This window comes from Orcinus orca, chromosome X (assembly GCF_937001465.1).
Source record: "Orcinus orca chromosome X, mOrcOrc1.1, whole genome shotgun sequence".
NCBI classification, from domain to species: domain Eukaryota; kingdom Metazoa; phylum Chordata; class Mammalia; order Artiodactyla; family Delphinidae; genus Orcinus; species Orcinus orca.
This window is the reverse complement of record NC_064580.1, coordinates 13,891,326-13,916,163: the sequence shown is the minus strand read 5'-3', so window position 1 is coordinate 13,916,163 and position 24,838 is coordinate 13,891,326. Positions and strand designations below refer to the sequence as shown.

Genomic DNA, 24,838 nt, shown 5'->3' with positions numbered 1-24,838 from the left:
CCATATCTCTTCCCTCTTGCATCTCCCTCCCTCCCACCCTCCCTATGCCACCCCTCTAGGTGGTCACAAAGCACCGAACTGACCTCCCTGTGCTATGCGGCTGCTTCCCAGTAGCTATCTATTTTATGTTTTGTTTTTTTTTTTTACCATATTCTTGATTAGCTCTACTAGTTTTTCTGGTGGCATTTTTAGGATTCTCTATGTATAGTATCATGTCATCTGCAGACAGGACAGTTTTACTTCTTCTTTTCCAATTTATATTCCTTTTATTTCTTTTTCTCCTCTGATTGCCATGGCTAGGACTTCCAAAACTATGTTGAATAATAGTGGTGAGAGTGGACATGTTGTCTCATTCCTGATCCTAGAGGAAATGCTTTCAGTTTCTCACCATTGAGAATGATGTTTGCTGTGGGTTTGTCGTATATGGCCTTTATTATGTTGAGGTAGGTTCCCTCTATGCTCACTTTCTGGAACGTTTTTATCATAAATGGGTGTTAAATTTTGTCAGAAGCTTTTCCTGCAACTATTGAGATGTTCATATGGTTTTTATTCTTCAATTTGTTAATATGGTGTATCACATTGATTGATTTGTATATATTGAAGAATCCCTGGGATAAACCCCACTTGATCATGGTGTATGATGCTTTTAATGTGCTGTTGGATTCTGTTTGCTAGTATTTTGTTGAGGATTTTTGCACCTATATTCATCAGTGATATTGGTCTGTAATTTTCTTTTTTTGTAGTATCTTTGTCTGGTTTTGGTATCAGAGTGATGGTGGCCAAATAGAATGAGTTTGGGAGCGTTCCTTCCTCTGCAATTTTTTGGAAGAGTTTGAGAAGGATGGGTGTTAGCTCTTCTCTAAATCTTTGATAGAATTCACCTGTGAAGCCATTTGGTTCTGGACTTTTGTTTATTGGAAGATTTTTAATCACAGTTTCAATTTCGTTACTTGTGATTGGCCTGTTCCTATTTTCTATTCCTGGTTCAGTCTTGGAAGGTTATACCTTTCTAAGAATTTGTCCATTTCTTCCAGGTTGTCCATTTTATTGGCATAGAGTTGCTTGTAGTAGTCTCTTAGGATGCTTTGTATTTCTGTGGTGTCTGTTGTAACTTCTCCTTTTTCATTTTTAATTTTATTGATTTGAGTCTTGTCCCTCTTTTTCTTTATGAGTCTGGCTAATGGTTTATCAATTTTGTTTATCTTCTCAAAGAACCAGCTTTTAGTTTTATTGATCTTTGCTATTGTTTTCTTTGTTTCTATTTCATTTATTTCTGCTCTGGTCTTTATGATTTCTTTTCTTCTGCTAACTTTGGGTCTTGTTTGTTGTTCTTCTTCTAGTTCCTTTAGGTGTAAGGTTAGATTGTTTATTTGAGATTTTTCTTGTTTCTTGAGGTAGGCTTGTATAGCTATAAACTTCCCTGTTCGAACTGCTTTTGCTGCATCCCATAGGTTTTGGATGGTCGTGTTTTCTTTGTCATTTGTCTCTAGGTTTTCTTTTTTTTTTTTTTTTTTCGGTACGCAGGCCTCTCACTGTTGTGGCTTCTCCTGTTGCAGAACACAGGCTCCGGACGCACAGGCCCAGCGGCCATTGCTCACAGGCCCAGCCACTCTGCGGCATGTGGGATCCTCCTGGACCGGGGCATGAACCCGTGTCCCCTGCATCAGCAGGCAGACTCTCAACCACTGCACCACCAGTGAAGCCCTCTAGGTATTTTTTGATTTCCTCTTTGATTTCTTCAGTGATCTCTTGGTTATTTAGTAACATATTGTTTAGCCTCCATGTGTTTGTGTTTTTTCCCTTTTTTTTCCCTGTAATTCATTTCTAATCTCATAGCGTTGTGGTCAGAAAAGATGCTTGATATGATTTTAATTTTCTTAAACTTACTGAGGCTTGATTTGTGACCCAAGATGTGATGTATCCTGGAGAATGTTCTGTGCGCAGTTGAGAAGAAAGTGTAATCTGCTGTTTTTGGATAGAATGTCCTATAAATATCAATTCAATCTATCTGGTCTATTGTGTCATTTAAAGCTTCTGTTTCCTTATTTATTTTCACTTTGGATGATCTGTCCATTGGTGTAAGTGAGGTGTTAAAGTCCCCCACTATTATTGTGTTACTGTCGATTTCCTCTTTTATAGCTGTTAGCAGTTGCCTTATGTATTGAGGTGCTCCTATGTTGGGTGCATATATAATTGTTATATCTTCTTCTTGGATTGATCCCTTGATCATTATGTAGTGTCCTTCCTTGTTTCTTGTAACATTCTTTATTTTGAAGTCTATTTTATCTGATATGAGTATAGCTACTCCAGTTTTCTTTTGTTTTCCATTTGCATGGAATATCTTTTTCCATTCCCCTCACTTTCAGTCTGAATGTGTCCCTAGGTCTGAAGTGGGTCTCTTGTAGACAGCATATATATGGGTCTTGTTTTTGTATCCATTCAGCCAGCCTGTGTCTTTTGGTTGGAGCCTTTAATCCATTCACGTTTAAGGTAATTATGGATACGTATGTTCCTATAACCATTTTCTTAATTGTTTTAGGTTTGTTTTTGTAGGTCCTTTTCTTCTCTTGTGTTTCCCACTTAGAGAAGTTCCTTTAGCATGTGTTGTAGAGCTGGTTGGTGGAGCTGAATTCTCTTAGCTTTTGCTTGTCTCTGAAGCTTTTGATTTCTCCATTGAATCTGAATGAGATCCTTGCCAGGCAGAGTAATCTTGTTTGTAGTTTCTTCCCTTTCATCACTTTAAGTATATCATGCCACTCCCTTCTGGCTTGTAGAGTTTCTGCTGAGAAATCAGCTGTTAACCTTATGGGAGTTCCCTTGTACATTATTTTTTGTTTTCCTCTTGCTGTTTTCAATAATTTTTCTTGGTCTTTAATTTTTGCCAATTTGATTACTATGTGTTTCAGTGTGTTTCTCCTTGCATTTATCCTGTATGGGACTCTCTGTGCTTCCTGGACATGGGTGGCTATTTCCTTTCCATTTTAGGGAAGTTTTCGACTATAATCTCTTCAAATATTTTCTCTGGTCCTCTCTCTCTCTTCTCCTTCTGGGACCCCTATAATGTGAATGTTGTTGCGTTTAATGTTGTCTCAGAGGTCTCTTAGGCTGTCATCATTTCTTTCCATTCTTTTTTCTTTATTCTGGTCTGCAGCAGTGAATTCCACCATTCTGTCTTCCAGGTCACTTATCCATTCTTCTGCCTCAGTTATTCTGCTATTGATTCCTTCAGTGTAGTTTTCATTTCAGTTATTGTATTGTTTATCTCTGTTTGTTCTTTAATTCTTCTAGGTCTTTGTTAAACATTTCTTGCATCTTCTCGATCTTTGCCTCCATTCTTTTTCCGAGGTCCTGGATCATCTTCACTATCATTATTCTGAATTCTTTTTCTGGAAGGTTGCCTATCTCCACTTCATTTAGTTGTTTTTCTGGGGTTTTATCTTGTTCCTTCATCTGGTACATAGCCTTCTGCCTTTTCATGTTGTCTATCTTTCTGTGAATGTGGTTTTTGTTCCACAGGCTGCAGGATTGTAGTTCTTGTTGCTTTTGCTGTCTGCCCTCTGGTGGATGAGGCTATCTAAGAGGCTTGATGGGAGGGACTGGAGGTGGGTAGACCTGGTTGTTGCTCTGGTGGGCAGAGCTCAGTAAAACTTTAATCCACTTGACTGCTGATGGGTGGGGCTGTGTTCCCTCCATGTTGGTTGTCTGGCCTGAGGCAACCCAACACTGGAGCCTACCTGGGCTCTTTGTTGGGGCTAATGACAGACTCTGAGAGGGCTCATACCAAGGAGTACTTCCCAGAACTCTTCTGCCAGTGTCCTTGTCCCCACAGTGATCCACAGCCACCCCCCACCTCTGCAGGAGACCCTCCAACACTAGCAGGTAGGTCTGGTTCAGTCTCCCCTGGGGTCACTGCTCCTTCCCCTGGGTCCCGAGGCACACACTACTTTGTGTGTGCCCTCCAAGAGTGGAGTCTCTGTTTCCCCCAGTCCTGTCGAAGTCCTGCAATCCATTCCCACAAGGCTTCAAAGTTTGATCCTCTAGGAATTCCTCCTCCCGTTGCCGGACCCCCAGGTTGGGAAGCCTGACGTGGGTCTCAGAACCTTCACTCCAGTGGGTGGACTTCTGTGGTATAAGTGTTCTCCAGTCTGTGAGTCACCCACCCAGCAGTTATGGGATTTGATTTTACTGTGATTGTGCCCCTTTCACCATCTCATTGTGGCTCCTCCTTTGTCTTTGGATGTGGGATATCTTTTTTGGTGAGTTCCAGTGTCTTCTTGTCAATGATTGTCCAGCAACTAGTTGTGATTCTGGTGTTCTCGCAAGAGGGAGTGAGGGCACGTCCTTCAACTCCGCCATCTTGGTTCCTCTCCAAAAGTTGAACTTTTGATACTGTCATTTCTAAAATTAAAAAAATATATATATAAGGAACAATTTTTATTTTAATGATCCATTTAAACCTGTCTTAGTCCATAAAGGATTACAGATGGCTGAGAAGGGATTATCGGTGATAAATTTAATTTCAGGTACTGTTAAAACATCCAAAATTTTAAGTAGATGATTATCCCCCAGACCTGGCTCCTCCAATCTTGACTTAATATTTGGGATGTCTTCCCTCTCCTACTCTGGCTCAGATGCATGCTGTTAGCAGAAGTTTGGTGACGGTGGTTTAGGGCAAGGGAGGGACAGGCAAGTTCCACTCCTACCTACCACAAGTCCCCCTTTCTCTGTGCCCGGGGCTCCGGCTCAGTTCACCTGGACTGGAATGGTCTTGGAATTGAGGGCAAGTGTTTGTGTTAGTTATTAGGAGCCAAAGGACTAAATCAGCTTGAGGCTTTGCTTTTCCGCTTACCTCTTACATGTCAAGCTTTTGTGCAGAAATTGGCCTGGACGTTCCCCACTGTGTTTTCATATCTGCAGTGGTTTGAGACGTCATTTAAATAACAAAATATTAAATACAACTTTTTTAAAAAATATATTTATTCATTTTGGCTGTGCCTGGTCTTAGTTGTGGCCTGTGGGATCTAAGGTGCAGCATGCAGGATCTAGTTCCCTGACCAGGGATCGAACCTGGGCCCCCTGCATTGGGAGCAGGAGTCTTGCCCAACTGGACCACCAGGGAAGTCCCTACATCCAATTCTTAAAGCTTATTTCGATTAATGTTATGACTGAATGTCCATCAAACAATTCTGCAAAAATTAGAATTACATATAATCTAATCACTATTAAAACTGTATAACATTGGTGGGGATAAACCATTATAAAGGTTTTCTTAAATGTATCCACTTAATGCATTCTCCCAGTAGTCAGTTTTATTGTCAATCCCTTTCCCTATTTATTTATTTGAAAGATTTTAATAATTGCTTTTTAACATAAAATTCATAGTATTATCAGTCCTTATTATTACTGTGGTATTTCACTCTTGTACTAGGAAATATGGATTTGTATACCTTTGGAGAAATGTCTATTTAAATCCTTTGTCCACTTTAAAATCGACGTATTTGCCTTTTTATTATTGAGTTGTAAGAGTTCTTTACATATTCTGGATACCAGTCCCTTCTTAGATACACAATTTGTAAAAAATATTCTCCAGTTCTATGGGTTGTCTTTTGACTTTCTTGATTTGTAGCACAAAAGTTTTAAATTTTAATGAAGTCCAATTTATCTGTTTTTTTCTTTTGTTATTTATGCTTTTGGTGTCAGATCTACAAAACCATTTCCTACAGGTAATTAGCTTTCAATGTCTCCTAAAGGACATAGAAGAGCCTGAGTAAGCACTTGCAATAATGGTGTGATTGTGTGTGTGTTTTAAGTAGATTTTATTTTTTAAACTGGTTGTAGGTTCACAGCAAAATTGAGTGGAAAGTACAGAGATTTCCCATAGACCCCCTCCCCCCCACATGCCCAGCCTCCCCCATGATCAACATCCCCCACCAGAGAGGTACATTTGTTACCATCATTGAACTTGCACTGACCCATCATCATCACCCAAAGTCCGTAGTCCACATTGTGGTTCACTCTCGGTGTTGTACATTCTATGGATTTTGACAAATGTATAATGACATGTATCCATCATTATAATATCATGCAGAATATTCTCACTGCCCTAAAAATCCTCTGTGCTCCACCTATTCATCCTTCCCCCTTGTCCCCAACTCCTGGCAACCACTGATCTTTTTACTGTCTCCATAGTTCTGCCTTTTTCAGAATGTCATATAGTTGGAATCATATAGTATGTAGCCTTTTCAGACTGGCTTCCTTCACTTAGTAATATGTATTTAAGCCTCCTCCATATCTTTTCATGGCTTGATAGCTCATTGCTTTTTAGTGCTGACTAATATTCCATTGTTTGGATGTTCCACAGTTTATCCATTCACCTACTGAAGGACATCTTGGTTGCTTCAGAGTTTTAGCAATTATGAATAAAGCTGCTATAAACATCTGTGTGCAGGTTTTTGTGTGGACGTAAGTTTTCAAATACTTTGGGTAAATACCAAGGAGTATTGCTGGATTGTTTGGAGAGTATGTTAGTTTTGTAAGAAACTGACAAACTGTCTTCCAAAGAGGCCGTACCGTTTTGCATGTCCACCAGCAATACATGCGAGTTCATGTTGCTTTACTTCCTCACCAGCATTTGGTGTGGTTGGTGTTCTGGATTTTGGCCATCCTAATAGGTGTGTAGTGGTATCTCACTGTTGTTTTAATTTGCAGTTCCCTAAAGACATAGGATGTTGAGCATCTTTTCTTATGCTTGTTTGCCATATGTCTATCTCCTTTGGTGAGGTGTCTGTTGAGATCTATTGCCCATTTGTTAATTGGGTTGTTCATTTTCTTATCGTTGGCTTTTAAGAGTTCTTTGTATATTTTGGATAATAGTCTTATCTGAGATGTCTTTTGCAAATATTTTCTCCCAGGCTGTGGCTTGTCTTCTCATTCTCTTGACACGACTGTTGTTTTGCTGAATCATTCACTTCACATTCATTTATTGAGCATCTACTGTGGTCCAGGTTCTCCACAAGGCTCTGGAGATATAAAAGTGATTTAGATATTATCTTGCTGTTAGGTGCTCTTAGCCTAATGGAGGAGAAGGACAAGTAAATAGGTGACTAGAACATTCTTCTAAGATAAGCAGTCTCAGGCTTCTTGAAGACGATGCTGAGACATAAAGAAGGAAAAGGATTTGACATCAGGCAAAGGTGGTCAGGGCCTGCCGGTGCAGACAACACTTTACCACGATGACATAGTAAGTTATGGTCAATATGATCATTAGCTACTACTGTTATGACAGCGGTTTATCTACGCCAAAGGTAGACGAACTATGGCGGAAGGCCAAATCCGGCCTGCCACCTGCTTTTATAAGTAAAGTTTTATTTGGACACATTCACGCTCATTCATTCACAGAGTGCCTGAGGCTATTTTTGTGGAACAGTGGCAGAGTAGTTTTAACAGTCAGTCTGGCCCACAAAGCCTCAAATATTTCCTATCAGATGCTTTACAGAAATAGTTTTCTCAGCCCCGCTCTAGGCAGAAATTTATCAGAAAAGGCTTATACCCAGCCCCTGTTTTTGTTTTTTTTTAGCATTGCTAATTTGGGTGCACCTGGCAACTATTTATATGTCTGCAAGTAATTTTGTCTGTCTTTCACAATTTCCCTGATTTCTGCTTTTAAAGTCTCAGCTAATTTTCATCTGACAATCCTGCATAATTGCCAAACTATAAATAATAACCTGCTCAACCCCTGAAAATAAATTTAAATATTTGTTCTTTTCCTTTTAAAGTTTTAACGTTCTGTCATGGTTTATATTTCTCCCTGTTAAAATTATAAACAGATTCATGTTCATTTCAGGAAAATCAGATATTATGGATAAGCAAAAGAAGAACGTTAACTTATAATCCCACTTAGCTTCCCAGGAAAAAAACGTTTTGGAAGCCTCAGTATGTAAGGTCGTATGAGGTGTTTTTCTATGCATATGCATATATTTTATTATAATTTTTTTACATAAATGAAACCATGTTATGCTACCACCAAGTATCTTTAACAGGCATAGACTTTCCTCATTCTTTTATATCTACATGGTTCATATGGTCAGGGCTGGCCTATTAATGGAATATACCAAGGGAGGTTACCTACAGAATTACCCACAGGCTTGCATCCTTTCAGGGACAAAGGCAGGATGCTACAAACAAGAAGTGGATTGGTTGGCTGCCCCATGAAACTGTTGAGTGGTCAGGTATCATGAAGCTGTCTTTGGCTTTCTAGACTCTCCTCTAACAAGAGTGGAGCCAAAAAGCTAGGAGTCTGTATCAGTTATCTATTACTCCAGTAATGCTGCATGCCAAACCACCACCAAACCTTAGTCGTTAAGCAACAAGAAGAGCTGTTGCTCGCACATCTGGGGTGGTTGGGCAGGTGGCTGTCCTGCTCTTGGTTGGGTTCACTCCCACATCTGGAGCTTGGCTGGCTGTAGGTTCCTGTAGGCCGGGCTTGGCTCACCCGTATGTCTGAGAGTTCTGAGACCTTGCTCTCTTGTCTGGGGCTCTGCTGACTATTGGCTGTTTTAGGCTGACCTCAGCCAGGTGGACTGTGGTTATGTTCCATAAGTCTTTCATCCTCCAGCAGGCTCTCCTGGGCAGGTTCTCATGGCAATTTCAGAGCAAGTGGGAACATGCAAGGCTTCCTGTTTGTGGTCTAAGCCTCATCTATTGTCCAAAGCCCTTGGGTGGGCTCAGATTGAAGGGAGTGAGGAAATAGACTCTGTGTCTTTAGTGAGATGAACTACAAAACCACATGACAAAAGTCGTGGAGAATTGGTGCAGTCAGTCTGCCACAGACTCTGATCGTGTGGCTGAGGGCACTGTAGGTGAAATGTACCTTTCAGGAGGAGCAGGACTTTGATTTGTGCCTGGTCTAAGCTAATGTGTGTCAAATGACAGTAACTTTCTTCTCATTCTCCATCTCTAAGAGGAACTACTCTGTAAAGGACTCCCAGCAAGCTACTCTCACATTTCTTTTTGATTCTCTCTCTTTTGAAAAAAAGTAATCAGATTGCAGATCCGTTTTTTTCTGCTTGTCCTGGAGTACTTTGAGTTGAGAGAGGAGGACATGGCCTGTGCCACTTAAAGACAGATCTGGGGCTTCCCTGGTGGCGCAGTGGTTGAAAGTCCGCCTGCCAATGCAGGGGACACAGGTTCGTGCCCCGGTCCGGGAAGATCCCACATGCTGCGGAGCGGCTGGGCCCGTGAGCCATGGCCGCTGAGCTTGTGCGTCTGGAGCCTGTGCTCCTCAACGGGAGAGGCCACAACAGTGAGAGGCCTGTGTACAGCAAAAAAAAAAAAAAAAAAAAAAAAAAAAAAAAAAAAAATATAAAGACAGATCTGTTTTCGCTTACAAAGCTGGAGAACTTTTTGAGCGCTTCTGGTTTGTAACTTTATTATAACTGGAAAGACTTTCCTTTCAGGTAAAGTTCAAAACGATGCCTCAGTTTCTTTGTGAGATATTATTAGGCCTCTGAAAATCCTGTCTACAGTATTCACATTGTGATGCCTACTTTTTAGGAGTTACCTATTTACATCATATTTTCTCATTTCTCCCTTCTTACCTGTATGCTAGTATATATCTCCCAGGCTTGAAGTGAAGAGACCAGTTTGAGCCCTACCTCACCTCTTCCCCGCATTAAGGTATATGAACTTGGGCAAGGCACTTAAGTTCCCTAAGCCTCAGTTTCCTCTTCTGTAAAATGGGAATACAGGTCATACTAACTATCCAGCATACGTTATACAGGGCTGCTCCCAGGATCAGATGTCCAAGTGTAAACTAGAAATGCAAGGTTTATTAGATAAGAAGAACCATTGCTTCTGTTCTTACACCATCCCCTGTGTGTGTTGGGTAACATTTTGTAGCTGTCGTTAAAGAGATATAACTTCCTCTAAGGAGTTAGAGTTTTAGAATGGCTTACCCTCTAAGCCTAATAAATTCAAGCTTATATGATAATAATATAATCAATTAGTTAATATGTTATGTAAATACTGAAATAATAATAATAAAACAAGGACAGGCTTTACCTCCAGTGGAGTAGGTAATGATTTACATGCCATAAAGGGAGAAGTGCTGGGAAAATTCCCAATATAAACGTAATACATCTTCTGATGTCTACAGTTCAATTACCAGAATTTTCCCCTGGGGTTAAACATTGCCCCTCTTCCCATGTTCCACTTTAAAAGTCATTAACCTTGGAAAGAATAATGTATAACTTTACTAACATGTCAGTACAAATGTGTTTATCAGACAGCATACTTTCCTGACAGGAGGTGAGAAGCCCGAAAGGCCTCTGGGCCCAGGAAGGGGTGGCAATTGGGGGAGAAGAAACGAGCTCGGGAGCAGGAAGCAGGATGCTGGGGCTGGTTAAGAGAGAAACCAAAGGAAAACCGAAAGTCCCCTCAAAGATAACTTCTGTCAACCTCGGATGTCACGGCCTCACAACCTGGCCCAGTCTGAACTTTCTTGCCTCCACTAAAGTGTTTCAACCGGGGTTGCCCAGCAAACAAGTGGAACAGGTGTTTTGCTTTTGGATGCTCGAAGAACCTGGCCGGCTTGGCTGGTGGCAGTTGTCAGTGGAGTCAGAAGTGCCTCAGTAGCCACCTCGTCTCCTAGTGGTGAGATGAGTGTGGCCTGCCTTCCCCCCAAAGGGGGGCCTGGCAGGATTTGTACCTCCCTCTGGGGCTTATAAAGGAACGAGGATTCTTCTTTTTTTCCTTACAGTGAACTATATCAAGCCTAGCCTAGTTCTTTTTATTTATTTATATATATTTTAAACTTATTTATTTATTTATTTTTGGCTGCGTTGGGTCTTCGTTGCTGTGCGCGGGCTTCCTCTAGTTGTGGCGGGTAGGGGCTGCTCTTCATTGTGGTGCGCGGGCTTCTCGTTGTGGTGGCTTCTCTTGTTGCGGAGCACGGGCTCTAGGCGCGTGGGCTTCAGTAGTTGTGGCTCGTGGGCTCTAGAGCGCGGGCTCAGTAGTTGTGGTGCACGGGCTTAGTTGCTCCGCAGCATGTGGGATCTTCCCGGACCAGGGCTCGAACCCGTGTCCCCTGCATTGGCAGGCGTATTCCCAGCCACGGCGCCACCAGAGAAGCCTGAGGATTCTTCTTTAAACAAAGGCATACCTCCCGGGCCTCAGTGCTGCCCTCAGACTAGGACACGAGGGGCCCCTGCTCTGGGCCACACACCATAAGCAATGAAAGGCAATGACTTTTGGAATTTTTCTGAACTCATAAAATTTGAAAATTTAAACAAGTTTTATGAATTTTACAGGTTTAAGAACATTTTAAAAAGTGTGGTAACTGATTAAGTTACTGGGAATTATGGGAGAGATGCACTGGCTGACCCAGGCTCCCCAGGCCAGAAAGACCGCCCCCCCCACCGCAGCCCCGGGCCAGAGAATGGTAGGCTGAGAGCCTGTAAGTGTGTGTGTGTGTGTGTGTGTGTGTGTGTGTGTGTGTGTGTGTTGGGGTGTATGTGGGAAACACTGCCTCTGCCCCAGGAAACCTGAAGAAGGGTGGCTGCTTTCATTTAAAGTTGACCGTCCTCAGTCATTCCATGTGGGTGACTAGGCAAACAGGGTTTCCCAGGTAACTGTGTTCCCTCCTTCCCTTCTGCTCAGCTGGTGGAGATTTGAGAAATTCTTAGAACGGTTCTCTGGCTCCTTGGGGATCTGGTCGATTTGGGGCAGGTCCAGTCAGCCCTGGGTCTGGCTTCCACTGCGCCCTACCCCCCGTGAGAACCATCGTGTTGTCTAGATTCAGACAGTAGGGCTGCTGCTGGAGGAGCCTCAGCTCCATCAGCCTACCTGAGGTAAAAAGAGGCCCCCAGGCTGTGGGGCGTTGGGTGGGAACGTGGGCCAGGCTGTGGCTCTAGCTTGGTTTGTAAGTGCTGTTTCTTTAGAGTTATGGAATGTGGCCTTCCTTTTGTATTCTTGCTTCCAGGCTCTGCAAATTTTACTTCACCAAGTCCTTGTAGTAGCTTGGAGGGGCTTATGATCTTTCAACATTGCTTTGAACCCCTTCTCTGGAGTACCTTCTGAGTTGAATTGTGTCCCCCTAAAAAGATAGGGTGAAGTCCTAATCCCTGGTACATGTGACTGTGAGGAGATAGGGTTTGGAATGTGTGGATAATAGGCTCTTCGCAGATGTAAGGAAGTTAAGATGAGGTCATTAGGGCAGGCCCTAACCCATTAGGACTGGCATCCTTATAAGAAGGGGAAAACAATGAGTGAAGAACGAAGACACGGGGAGAAGACGGCCAGGTGAAGATGGAAGCGGAGGTTGGAGTGATGCTACCATAAGCCAACGAGCAGCTGGGGCTGCGGGAAACTGGAAGAGACAGGGAAGGATTCTCTGCTACAGACTGCGGAGGGAGCGTGGCCTTGCTGACATTTCGATTTTGGACTTCTAGCCTCCAGAACTGGAAGAGAATAAGTTTCTGCTGTTTAAAGCCACCAAGGGGGTGTTTTGCTGCCAGTAATAAGAAATACAATTAGAAACTCTTTAGAGAACAAAAAGCTGAAGAAGAAACGCGTAGACTACATATTGAACACCAAAATATAACATGATTTTGAGCATGAAGAACTTGGAATGTTCTTTTGTTGGCAGTTTCAATTACGTAGGATTACATCTGCTTTACAATGGCTCCTATTACAGTACTTTGATTGAAAAAAAAAAGAAGCCACTAAGTTTGTGGTACTTTTTTTTACAGAAGTCCTAGAAAACTAATACATTTTCAAAGATGGTTTTGAAGTCACCTAAAGAAAAGCAGCCTCATTCTTTAGACATATCTCCTCTTGAAGCCTTCGTCAGTGGTAAACACAGTCCTGACCAAGTTGAAACTGGTTTCCAAGGAAGAGCCCTTGAATGGCTTGAAGAAGCATCATTGGGATGAGAGTATTGTCCTCACGGAGCGTCTGATTCTAATGTCACAGACAGAAACGCCAAGACCAGCATGTATTCTAGTGTCGCCTGGGTTAAAATGACTACAGTGTTCTGTCTGTGTAGTAACATTTTACGCATTCAGTTCCCAAGACAGAATTGGAACAGATGTGATTGCTAATACAAACCCAGGGTGGTTTTTTTTATTCTTGTGGGTTAACAAATTAATTCACTTTTATAGAAATAGGCTGATGATTTGCCTTTTCTAGGGGAAGTTGGTAAGTTGTTTTGGGTGAACAAATTTCTTTAGCATAGAAGGTTACAGGGTGAAGTTAGAAACACTGAGACTGTCACCTAAGGCAATGCGTCTCTGTGTTTGCATCTGTTACTTGCAGAACATAGGAAGGTTTAAAGAATGTTAAAGCAAAAAAAATCCGATTTGGCCCCTTCAAAGTCATTTTCAGTCCCAGGAAGTGGAAATGAAGCTTACACCTGTATTTCCCAAGCGACTGATGTAATACGATTTGTACAAAAATAATCATAGGGAGGGAGAGGAAAGAATGGATCTTTGCATTAAAATAAAATCTGCCGGGAAATCGCATTTAGCTTTTAAATAGACTCCTTCCCTGGCTTGCTTTGATGAACCACTCTCATCTCAGTGATTACTGTTGACATTTAGCTTCTTGTGCAATTAACTGGGGCCCTTCTTTTCTCTTTGAGGAGAACTCTATGCAGCTAATATACGTTTGTCAAGTGTTCCCTTGACTTGGGAGAGGAGCTGTGGCTAAGCAGTTAAGATGATGCCAGGAGTACTTTCAAGTTTGTGATGAGAACCCAACCACTCACTCACAGCAAAGCTGTGAGTGGTTATCGGCGCTGGCCCACTCTGCCTCTGTTCTGTTCCCTCATTAAAATTCACGGGAGTTCCCAGCTAAGCTGGTATTTCTTATCTCAGGGAATGAAGAAGGAAATCCGATAAGCCTCTCTAAGGATTGAGAATGCCATGCATCACCACTCCAGGTGACTGCGTGTTCGGCAAGGTGTTAAAAAATAGGGACATGACTCAGAAAAATAATTGAATTTTCTGTGGTGGGATTTTCGATATCAAGGTGGGAGACACTTTCCCCCTTTGGCGTGACTGTGGGCGTAAGGCTGGCCCAGCAGGTAGAACAGGCAGAGCTGGAGTAGATCCATGAGGCTGGAGCGGAGAAAAATGGCTCCTAGTAGAGATTTGGTTCCCATCTGTAGCAAAGAGATTTCGTTGGGGCTACATTTCCCAGAGTGATTTGCATCTCGGTGGGGCAGCGTAACATTTTACTGTTGTGGTTTGTGAGTGGAAAGGATGTGGCCACTCTTGGTTGGAGGCGATTGAGAAACAAGGGTACCTTCTCCTCCCTTCCCGTCCTCATTGGCTGGTCATCTTCAGAGGATCCTGAGACCCTGCGGAGGTAGAACCAGAAGATGGAAGCAGCCTGTCTCTGAATCACCACCCAGAGAGAAACTGCCCTAAACTACTTCGAGAGCTAGAAGTGAAGTCTGATTGATTGAACTCACTCTTTGTTCTACCTCCTTAGCTTTTATCGCTACCTAACATTCTATATATTGTTTGTTTCTCCTTCACCAGTATGGAAGTCCCATGATGGCAGAGGTTTTCACCTGTCTTGCTTCCTGCTGTATCCTCAGTGTCTAGAACATTGCCTGGCACATAGCAAGTGCTTGATCATGTTTGCTGAATGAATGAATATGGGAAGAAATGCAGGAAATGCAGTTGTGATATAATAGAATTGGGAGATCTTAATCCTGGTTTCACCAGATATCATGACCAGAGAATTGTATTCAAGGCTATCTGTGTGTGTGTGTGTGTGTGTGTGTGTTTCGAAATGAGATGGAATCCCAGAGTTCAGAATCATTTACTCAGAATTACATTTGGAGAGTCTTAGTTATCTGTTGCTGTGTAACACATTGCCCCAAAATTTAGTGACTTAACAAAAATTTCTTATCACATAGTTTCTGAGGGTCAGGAATATGTGAGTAGTTTGGCCAGGGGTTCTGGCTCGGGGTCTCTCGCGAGGTTGTAGCCAAGCTGTCAGCCGAGGCTTCAGTCATTTGATGACTTGACTGAGGCTGGAGGAGTGGCTTCCTAGATGGCCCACGCACGTGGCTGTTGTCAGGAGGTCTCAGATACTCAATGGCTGTTGGTCATAAGCCTCCCTCAGTTCTGACAACATCAGTCTTTCCATAGGCCAGCTTATAGTATGGGAGCTGGTTTCTCCCAGAGCAAGTAATCCAAGAGAAGCCTTGAATCCTGTACATTCTATATAGATAATCTGAATCTTTCTGGTAACTTGGAGTGCCACTTATGTCCCCTTATCCAAGGAGGCGGCCCTGGCTTAAATCTGCGTATCAGCACTTACTCTTGTTCATTGTACTTTTCCTGTTACTTCCCCATAACTGGCTTCCCCCTCACACCCTTCTCTCTTGTCTTTAGCTGAAGATGGTATTTAAGCCTGAATTCTTTTTTTTTAAATTGAAGTATAGTTGGTTTAAGCCTGTGTTTAAGCCTGAATTCTAAGCCAGCTCTGCAAGTTACTCATTTTCCCCTAGGTCTCTCCCATGTATACATGTTAATAAATCTGTTCATTTTCTCTTGCTAATCTGTCTTTGGTTAGTGGGGCCCCAGATGAAAACACGATAGGGTAGAGGGAAGATTATTTTTTCCTCCCCTACATTGTCCAAAAGTGGGGTGAACTGGGTTTTAACCCAAGACTGAATGATGTAGGGGTTCTCTCCCCACACAGCCCACCTATGCACACCTTTTCCCTAGCTGCATTCTGCCCCTTCCAGTGGGCAGATAATAAACACTGGTTTGATTCATGCCCATTCCTTTTTGTGTTTCTAGTTCCCTCAGGAACCCCAAAAGGGAAAACGGAGTGAGTGGCCAGGGAGGATTATGGCATTCCAAGGCCCCTGACCCTAATGCCATCAATTCCAGCTTTTAAATCCCATCCTCTTTCCATTGTACCATCTAGGGGTAATTTAGAGCCAACACTGGGCGAGCAGGAGGTGTTGGGAAATGCAGCAGTGGCCAAATGCCATTTGGGGGATATTTTTAGTTACCTAAATAAACTGTATTTCCACAGTGTCTGCAGACTTACGGTTTTTGTGCAGTAAATAAAGCAATGGAAATGCCACGAAGGAGCCCAGCCAGATGACTCCATTTGTGTGCATTCTGTTCCAGAGGAGTCCCTTCAACAGCGGAAGGGCTCCGTGTGATGCGGCGAAGGTGCACAAGCCGCTCGCCGGCCACGCTGCTTCTATCCTATTCTGGGTGTGGCATGCCCGTCTCCCCACACCATGCCCGGGGCAGTTTCCCAGCGAGGATTCTGCAGGTGTCAGTTATCAGGAGAAACAGAGTTGTGTGATCAAATGAGCTTTGGAAATGATACGTGGAGCAGAGTTCAATGGGGTTCTTCCCCATAGGACGCCTCAGCGCTGCCAAAACGCTAATGTGTATTTTGAGGGTGGTATGTTCAGTAGTGTTTTCCAAACTCACTTGAACATGAACTTTTTTCTTTGAAGGACAGCCATTAGTATGTGTGCCCATGATCGGTCTCTTGCCTCTCAGCTCCAGATCCACTCTTTGTTGCCCTGATTGTGGTCCTGGAATGTAACTCCATTGCCAGCTGGCCCAAGGTTAAGCTTCGGGGTAGGGATGCAGGGGAGACCCTGGAGTAGGAGGGGTTTCTGTGCGCTTGTTTCTTCTCGTTCTTGCGGTGTGGGTGGGCATGTGGGAAACCTGGTGGAGCCCCCCCAGCGTCTGTCAGTGGCACCCCTGCAGGCAGCTTTATGGCAAGTTTGGCAGGTGTCTCAGCCATGGGGCTCAGGGGCAGCCCCTCCGTGGATGCCTCAGCTGGCTTCTCCCTGAACTCAGTGGCACCTCCTGTGTGTGGCACCCTTGTGGCTTTCTGGAGAGTCCAGCCAGTACCCTTGCCAGCTTCCAACAAATTCAACAGCATCCCCAAGGGCAGCTTTCCAGTGAATTTCATCAGCACCCAGGGGGCAGTTTTCTTCCCACCGCCGGCCCCTGGTTGGGGACTTGCAGCTTGCCAGCCCTGGTCCACACGTCCCGGCCATGGCTCTTGGCTTGTTTCACAGACCAGCTCTGGCCCAGGGCAACCTAGCAAATTTCTCTGCCACCCGGTGCGCTACAGCCACACTCTCTACAGTGAGGGCTGAATCTCAGCCTTGGAGAGCCGTCTTCTCACGCCATTCCAAGTTTGTTTCTTCCTTGGTATTCCCTTTTAGTCCTTAGGGCTATCTTCCTTCCCTCCCCTCCTCTCCCCTCCCTCCCTCCCTCCCTCCCTCCCTTCCTCCCTCCCTTCCTTCCTTCCTTCCTTCCTTCCTTCCTTCCCTCCCCCTCCCTCCCTCCCTCCCTTCCTAAAATTTTCTTTTCTTTTTTTTACTTTCAGTTTTTGTTTATTCCTTGGATATTTTTTATGAGTTTATAGGCACATCTCAATAAAGAATGTAAATGTCACCTCCTCTCTTCCAGCTGGGGGGGGGAGGGGGGTGTCTGTGTCCTCTGCTGATATTTAGTCCAGAGTCTAACTGAAAAAACATGAAGACTGCAGGGCAGAAAATGATGGAAATTGAAACCAGCAGCTAAATGCAGGAGTGGAGGGCAGGTGGATTCTGACAAGTTAAGAAATTAAAACACTTCCGTAGATTCTAAAGCAAACCTATAGTTATGGGTTACATTAAAATTGATATTTTCATTGTCAGTATTTAGATGGAGTTAAACTTTGGGAATATTAAGACATGATACATTTATATTGATTCTTCCAGTTGGCTTTCTTTAAAGCATAATAAAATGTTATATGCATAAATGTGTATATGTATAAGTAGATGTTTTCCAACATGGTTAGAAAATGAATTTTAGTTTACTGAAGAATCATCTTTCATGCTTATTGCTTGAAATTTTGAATTTAGATTTTTTTTTACTAACTTCTGGAGATGTCTATTTATAATCTCATCTTGAAAATTTTCTTTTTTTTTCTTCACAACTCACACGCACACACACACACACACACACACACACACACACACTATTTTATTTTTACAAGTGATAAATAAACTGACACCAAGCATTGTAAATGGATGACCACAACCTAAAATTTGATATATAATTCACATACCATAAAATTCACTTGTCAAAGTTTACAGTTCAGTGGGTTTTAGTATATTCACAAAGTAAAGCAACTATCACCACAATCTAATCCAGATGATTTCATCCGCTCCAAAAGAAACCCTATGTCCATTAGCAGCCGCTCCCCATTCCCCACCCCATCACCGCAGGTTCTGCCAGCCACTAATCTACTTTCTGTCTCTATAGATTTGCCTTTTCTGGGCATTTCATATAAATATACTCATAGGTATGCAGTCTTTGGTGTCAGACCTCTTTCACTTAGCCTAATATTTTCAAGGTTCATTCATGTTGTAGCATGAATCAGAACTTCATTCCTTTTTCTGGCTGAATAATATTCCATCGTATGGAAATGCCGCATCTTGTTTATCCATTCATCAGTTGATGGAAATTTGGGTTGTTTCCACTGTTTGGCTGTTATGAATAATGCTGGAAAGAAAGTTCGTGCACGAGTTTCTGTGTGACCTTAAAGTTTCTGTTTTCACTTCTCTTGGGTATATACCTAGGAGTAGAATTGCTGGGTCATATGGTGACTCTGTTTAACTTTGGATTTGACCAGCAGAGAAGGTATCAGGTGACTAATTGACTTATTAAAAGATTTATCCCATCCTTATTTTAACTAGTAAGCAGCCTTGGTACATTTAAAACATAATCTGAAGCATTATTGTGAAGAGCAAATAATGTGGGCTTTAGAGCCAGTGTGGCCTGTGTCAGCTCCCACCTCCACCATTTTCACCTGAGATGTGGGCCACTCTGAGAGGGAGAGAAAAACAGAGCATGATGTTCCCTGCTCAGGAGTGATGGGCTGGGGTCAAATCCTTTCTCTACCATTGTTGGCTGAGACATGGGACATTCTATAAGGGAAAGAACAGAGTATGGTCTTCCCTGCTCAGTGCTGGAATCAGAACAATTATTTTTCTGTGACTTGGTGTACTAGACTATGTTATGCTACATGTGACAATGGGGTCTTCTGGTTACTTCCACATTCTGGTGGAGAGAGATATACCACAGATCTACCATGGATAGATTGCTTTTGAAAAGAATTAGATGACAAAAAACACATACTTGACAGTAAAAGTACAACAGCTTTTTGTGATCATTTGAAGTGGATTTCCAGAAATCAGTGATGATGTAGACGGTTACAACTTGAGGGACCAGGAAGCAGGGCCAGCCACCTCTGATTAATGAGATGACAGTTCTGCTGAGGTAGAGCTGGGAGACGGTTTCTCAGCCACTCGAGGACCAGGTGCATGTGCAGTTGGGTATCTTGAATACGTATTCATGATTTTAATCAAAACAGGTTCCTATATCTTCTCGTCAAAACACACGTTAATAAATTGTGTATATTCGTGTGTGGGGCCCACTGTACAGCCACTCATTACTTGTGATTGAGATCAAATTGGTATAATGCTTAGAAGTAGCTCTGAAGATCATTCAGCCTTTGTAAATTCTCAGCAATTTTCTACCCTTCCATCAAAGGGCTTTCTAGCGGTGAAAGCATTTCATATAGTAAATGCGTTAAAGTGCTTTCTCAGATTTTACTATTCCGGTTAATGATTCCATTTCCTTCACAGGCTTATTGACTGAAACGAGAGTGACTCTCACGCAGGAGACATGATTACACACTTAATTTCTGAGGACTGCCAGCAGCCCAGCTCAGCGCTGCATCCTCTGAACCTGCAGGCTCCCAGGATCACAGCAAGTCTGGGAGTGAGGCAGGCCCAGGCCTCAATGCAGTTTCTCTGGCTGTGGCGATTTTTAGGATTTATCAATGTCCCATGGAAAACAAGTCTCTAAAAAAGACAGAGAAAATATCACTAATTCTAATTCTCCTGAGGTGCAAGTGCATGTGTCATAATTACTTATAAATGCTCAGGCCGCCCTACCAGCAGATGGTGGTGCATAATATCAAAATTCAGATTATTGTGCAATATGGGAACCATCTAGGGACAGTTGGGTGAGGTGGATATTCTTACAAGTGTCTTCCTGCATATTCTTCATGCGTCAAATTTCAGTGAAACACGTTCATTTTTAGGGCTCATTTCCCATGGATCATTAATCATAAGCTTTAGAAACATCTGCAGGGTGGGATCCAAAAATGCCCAAGAGACCGTGCAACAACAGGGCTATCTGCCTCGTAGAAAGATCTTGCCTAGTATCTATGGTATATGGTATATACTAAATAGTAAACGTTGTATGTCACATATGGTGTGGGACATATATTATAAGCTTAGGCGTTTTTTTGGGGGTTTTTTTGCGGAACGTGGGCCTCTCACTGCTGTGGCCTCTCCCGTTGCAGAGCGCAGGCTCAGCAGCCATGGCTCACGAGCCCAGCCGCTCCGCGGCACGTGGGATCCTCCCGGACCGGGGAACGAACCCTTGTCCCCTGCATCGGCAGGCGGACTCTCAACCACTGCGCCACCAGGGGAGCCCAAGCTTAGGTTTTAATAGACTGCAGGTTCAGAGAATGGAGTAGGAAGCTTGGCTGCGCACAGTCTGCTCAGATAGAAAATATGTAAACACTTATAAAATGCGTACTCATTCTGGTCAATAACCTTGTGTCCATGGGAATTATTCAATGCAGTCATCGGCAACCTTAGGTTTTCTACTACATACATTCATACAACAGAATAAAACCTATTGCTTCTCATCTTTAGAGTTGTGATAGGTGATATTGGCAAAATCCTGCCAGTTTTTCTGAATTAATTATGGGAAGTAGTAGCAGGTCTTGGAGCGTGCTAGGTGGGAAGGCCCAGTATTGAAAACAGACAAATAATGGGGCCTTGATTTTTTCAAGGGAAAAGCTGTAAATTCCTCAAGCTGTACACTGGTGAATTTGACATTGATTTTAAGCTAGAGGCTAGCAAACTTTACTCTAAAGGGCCAGATAGTAAATATTTTAGGTTTTACTGGCCACATGGTCTCCATCACAACTACCCAACTCTGCTGTTGAAGGGTGAAAGCAGCCATAGTCAGTGTGTACGTGAACGAGGGTGCTTGTGGTTCAACTAAACTTTATTTTTAAAAATGGGTGGAAAGCCAGATGGCTCCTTGAATGGGCTTTTAAAAAAAAGATTTTGAGCTCTTTAAAAGAGATGTGTTGATCCCCAGGGGTTTGCATAAATGCAGTGGTCCTCAGGCCTGGGTACACAAAAGAAGCACTTGGGGGAGCTTTGAAAAATTCTGGTGCTGAGCCTCTATCCCAGACCAATTCAATCAGAATCTCTGAGATGGTGTCCCAGGAGTCCATCTTTTATCAAGGCTTCCCAGGTGATTCCAACATGAAGCCAGGGTTGAGAACCACTGCATGTAGCCATGAAGGTAGTGCCAGGTTAACCTCGTTTCCCCCTCCTCCTCCTCCTCTCCCTCCTCCTTCTCCTTCTCCTGTTGGATGAAACAGCCAAAGAGCTTTATTGGGGCAGAATAGTAGCCACAGTTCACCTGGATTTACGTGGGCCATTTGCCAAAGCCTTTAATTGGTGTCCTGATGGACAAATGAGAACAGCATGGGGGGATGAGAGGGTTGGCTTCTGATGAATGGAGTAGATAACACCTAGAATTCTTTGAGGGTCCCACCTCTCTCTGGTGATGACTGCACAGCAGGCATCCAGTACATCTTTGTTGGGGGGGGGACTGGTGATCTACCCTATAAGAAATGGCTCAACGAACCCAGGGAGGTTAAACTTGGAAAAGAAAAAGTTGTGTGTGTGGGGGGGTAAACATAATAGTTGTCTTAAAATATGTGCCAGGCCATCACTGTGGGGAGCCACTGGAAGGCATTCATTCACTTAACAAGTATTTGTTAAGTGATGGCTCTATGCTGGGTACTGTTCAGTCACTCGAGGCATATCAGTGAACGACACAGGCTAAGATCCACGCTCTGTAGAGCTTACCGTCTCTACACTTACTTTCATGGGTCTGATGATTATAACGGTCAGAAAATAGAATGGGCTGCTTCAGAAGGTATTGATCATAGGTTGGGTGGCCACGTATCTGAGGTCATTATGAGCCACAAAACTCCAACCAGAGCCTCCAGCCCCAAGTTTCTCTGAGTCCAGGAAAGTACCTTCCCTCCTTCTCTTTGGAGTCACCTTTCATTCCCCATCACTCTCTTAATCCCACCATTCATTTCCAAGGTAACACTGTCAGAAGTTTACAGTGGGATTGGGAAATGCTATGATTCTAAGCAGGAGAGCCACAGAGTGGATAAAGCTGTGGACAGATTGTCCGTCTCTCGCACGGCAAGGCTGGTGGAGGCAGGGAGGGGCTTGCCTCCTGCTTTGCGAGTTGGGGACTCCTTTCATGCATACGCCGTCCTGCACGTTCCATACAGTGGCAAGTTGACAGCCTAGTGTTTGGGGCTGTAAGGGTTTGAATTACGGGTCTCTGGAGTCTTGAGGTCTCAAAGACTGTGGGCTGGCTGGCTGACGCAGGGTGCTGGAGTGAGGCGTCCTGTTTGGTCTGTGCACACATGCTTATTCCTTTGAACTCTTTGTCACAGCTACACACTAGGAGTGGGTTGAGATGATAAGGAAGCTGGTGTGGGGGGGGGATCCTCTGTTTTCTTTCACTGATCACAATGATGAACATACACATCCATACACACGAGTGTACATACACACACGTATATATTTGCATGTATCTACACATATATCTCTCGTTTTCTCTGAGGCTGGTGGGTAAGAGAATGAGAGCGGAGGTGACAAAGTGGTCCCATGGCGGGAGGCGCACCCCTGTTTCAAATTCCCAGTGCTGACCTCCTAAGAAGAAGAGAGCAGGAACGTTTCACCATTTGGGCAGGATGGAGTTGAATTTGAGGGCAGGAGACCCAGGGATGAACATGGACTCCAGCCTGAGGGAGAGGACAGGCTAGCATGGTGGGTGTTTGGGGTGTGGCTTGAGTGGTTGGACAAGTGTGACAGAAATAAGGGATTGAGGGTCTTGGGACCCCAAGTCTTAGGGACAAGGAGGGCCACGAGGTTTTGTTTTTCTCTCTTAATCGTGGAGCCCAGGAGACTGACTTACATGACCCAGCTAGTTTTTATTATATATTATGGAAGAAATGGTCACCTGTGCAGCATTGACTACTCCGAGGATTCATATTTCTCCAGAATGTAAAGGCTCTGTTGTACTTTGTCAACAAGTGGATTCAAGTTTTGGAAATATCTGGAAGCCGTAAAATCTAAATGTTGTAAAAAAAAAAAAAAAAAAAAAAAAAAAGGATAGATAGATAGGTACATAGATAGATAGATAATTAGATAAATAAATGTCAAAAAAAAGAGAAAGTTACCCTATCAGGATTAAAATACCATTTTATCTGAAGATTGCAGTTGTTTGTAATTACCAGAGCTGCGTCATGTCTGGTCTCTCGCTTTCTATGTCATCTCTAGTATTGAGCTAAAGTGAGCCTGACACATAGTTCCAATTTTATCATTTGAGGTTGTGTTTGTTCATTGATCTTTACCCTGAATCTCCCTGAAAATTCAGTCTGGGAGTTGGTCCCAAAGTGAGGAGTGGTTGGTACAAAAATCAGTGTTAAAATAAGGCCATTCTGTCTTTTCCGTCTTCAGAATCTATTAAGAAGTGGTTTAATAATCGTTCAAATTAAGTCAGAGTACAACAGGGTTTCTCTGCAAAATTACAGATCATACAGATTTGTTTTCTTTAGAATCTAGAGAGTGTCGTAGGAAAGTTTAACCAGTTCTCCTTACTGCTATGTGATGCTCTGAATACCGGCAAGGTTCTGCATATCTAGCTCGCTGTAGAAATGTGGCTGATTCCTTAAAGGGGCAGCATGTGTGGCCAGGCTGCCCACCTTCTTGTGCCGCCAGGTGTCCTGGTCCTCTTGGGTGTGTCCCTGCCTCAGTCCTCTGCGTGGTGCCCGGGTTCTCCGAAGCTGGCATCCTTCTTCGCTCTTGCCAGCTTTCTCAAGAACTGGTGCACTGACATGGCTTCTGAAGCCCCTCTACCTGACCTAGGAATGCCCCCTTTTCTGCTGAGAGAGCAAGAGGCGGCCCCTTTAATGCAGTGGCTCCAACCCTGACCACATATCAGAATCGGAATACCGATGTGCGGCGCACTCCCAGAGGTCCTGAATTAATTGGCCTGGAGGGAGCACTGGGGATTCTGATGCACAGCCAGGGTTCAAAACATCGCTTGAATCAGCTGTAATTTTTGTTCCAACCCTTTGAACATTCACCCGAAGTTAGGATAAACTTTTAGGAAAACTGTCTAGTGAGGAACACGTGACTGGATTTGGGCAACAGGTTTGGGACTATTTAAATAGCATTACAACGGCGTAACAATGGAAGTTTCAGAATGATTCCTTCCAAAGGGGGTTTAGAATCCTTTTAATAACATTTGCATGTTTCTGGGCATGATACAGTGGATAAGTCTTTGATTGTTAAGTTATGCCAGGCTTTGAAAACCACTAAGGTATTGCCTTAAGTTTTGTCCCCTCTGGCTCTGAATTTCTGGAAGCTGTATTGAATCGGCATGTAGATGAGCAAGCCAGATCACAGGCTATAAAATAGTATGAAAAAGGAATGAATTATGACAGGTTGCCACTTTCACTCAAGCCCTGGGAAGATGCTTTCACATGAGAGGTACTGGGCCTGTGTCTGTGGAATATGTTGCTTGTGATCATAAGTGGCTGATTTCCTTCCATTTTTAAAGTCCTGTTGGCAGAAAGAAGCCAGTGAAGTTTTCTGAGTAGAGGT

At 43.4% G+C, this 24,838-nt stretch overlaps 1 non-coding gene across 1 annotated transcript; it reads right to left on the bottom strand.

Annotated features, from left to right (window-relative positions):
- Positions 1-5,046: 5,046 nt before the first annotated feature.
- On the bottom strand, positions 5,047-5,119 carry TRNAW-CCA (transfer RNA tryptophan (anticodon CCA)). The gene has a single exon. It is a non-coding gene; the product is annotated as a tRNA-Trp (tRNA).
- Positions 5,120-24,838: the final 19,719 nt, after the last annotated feature.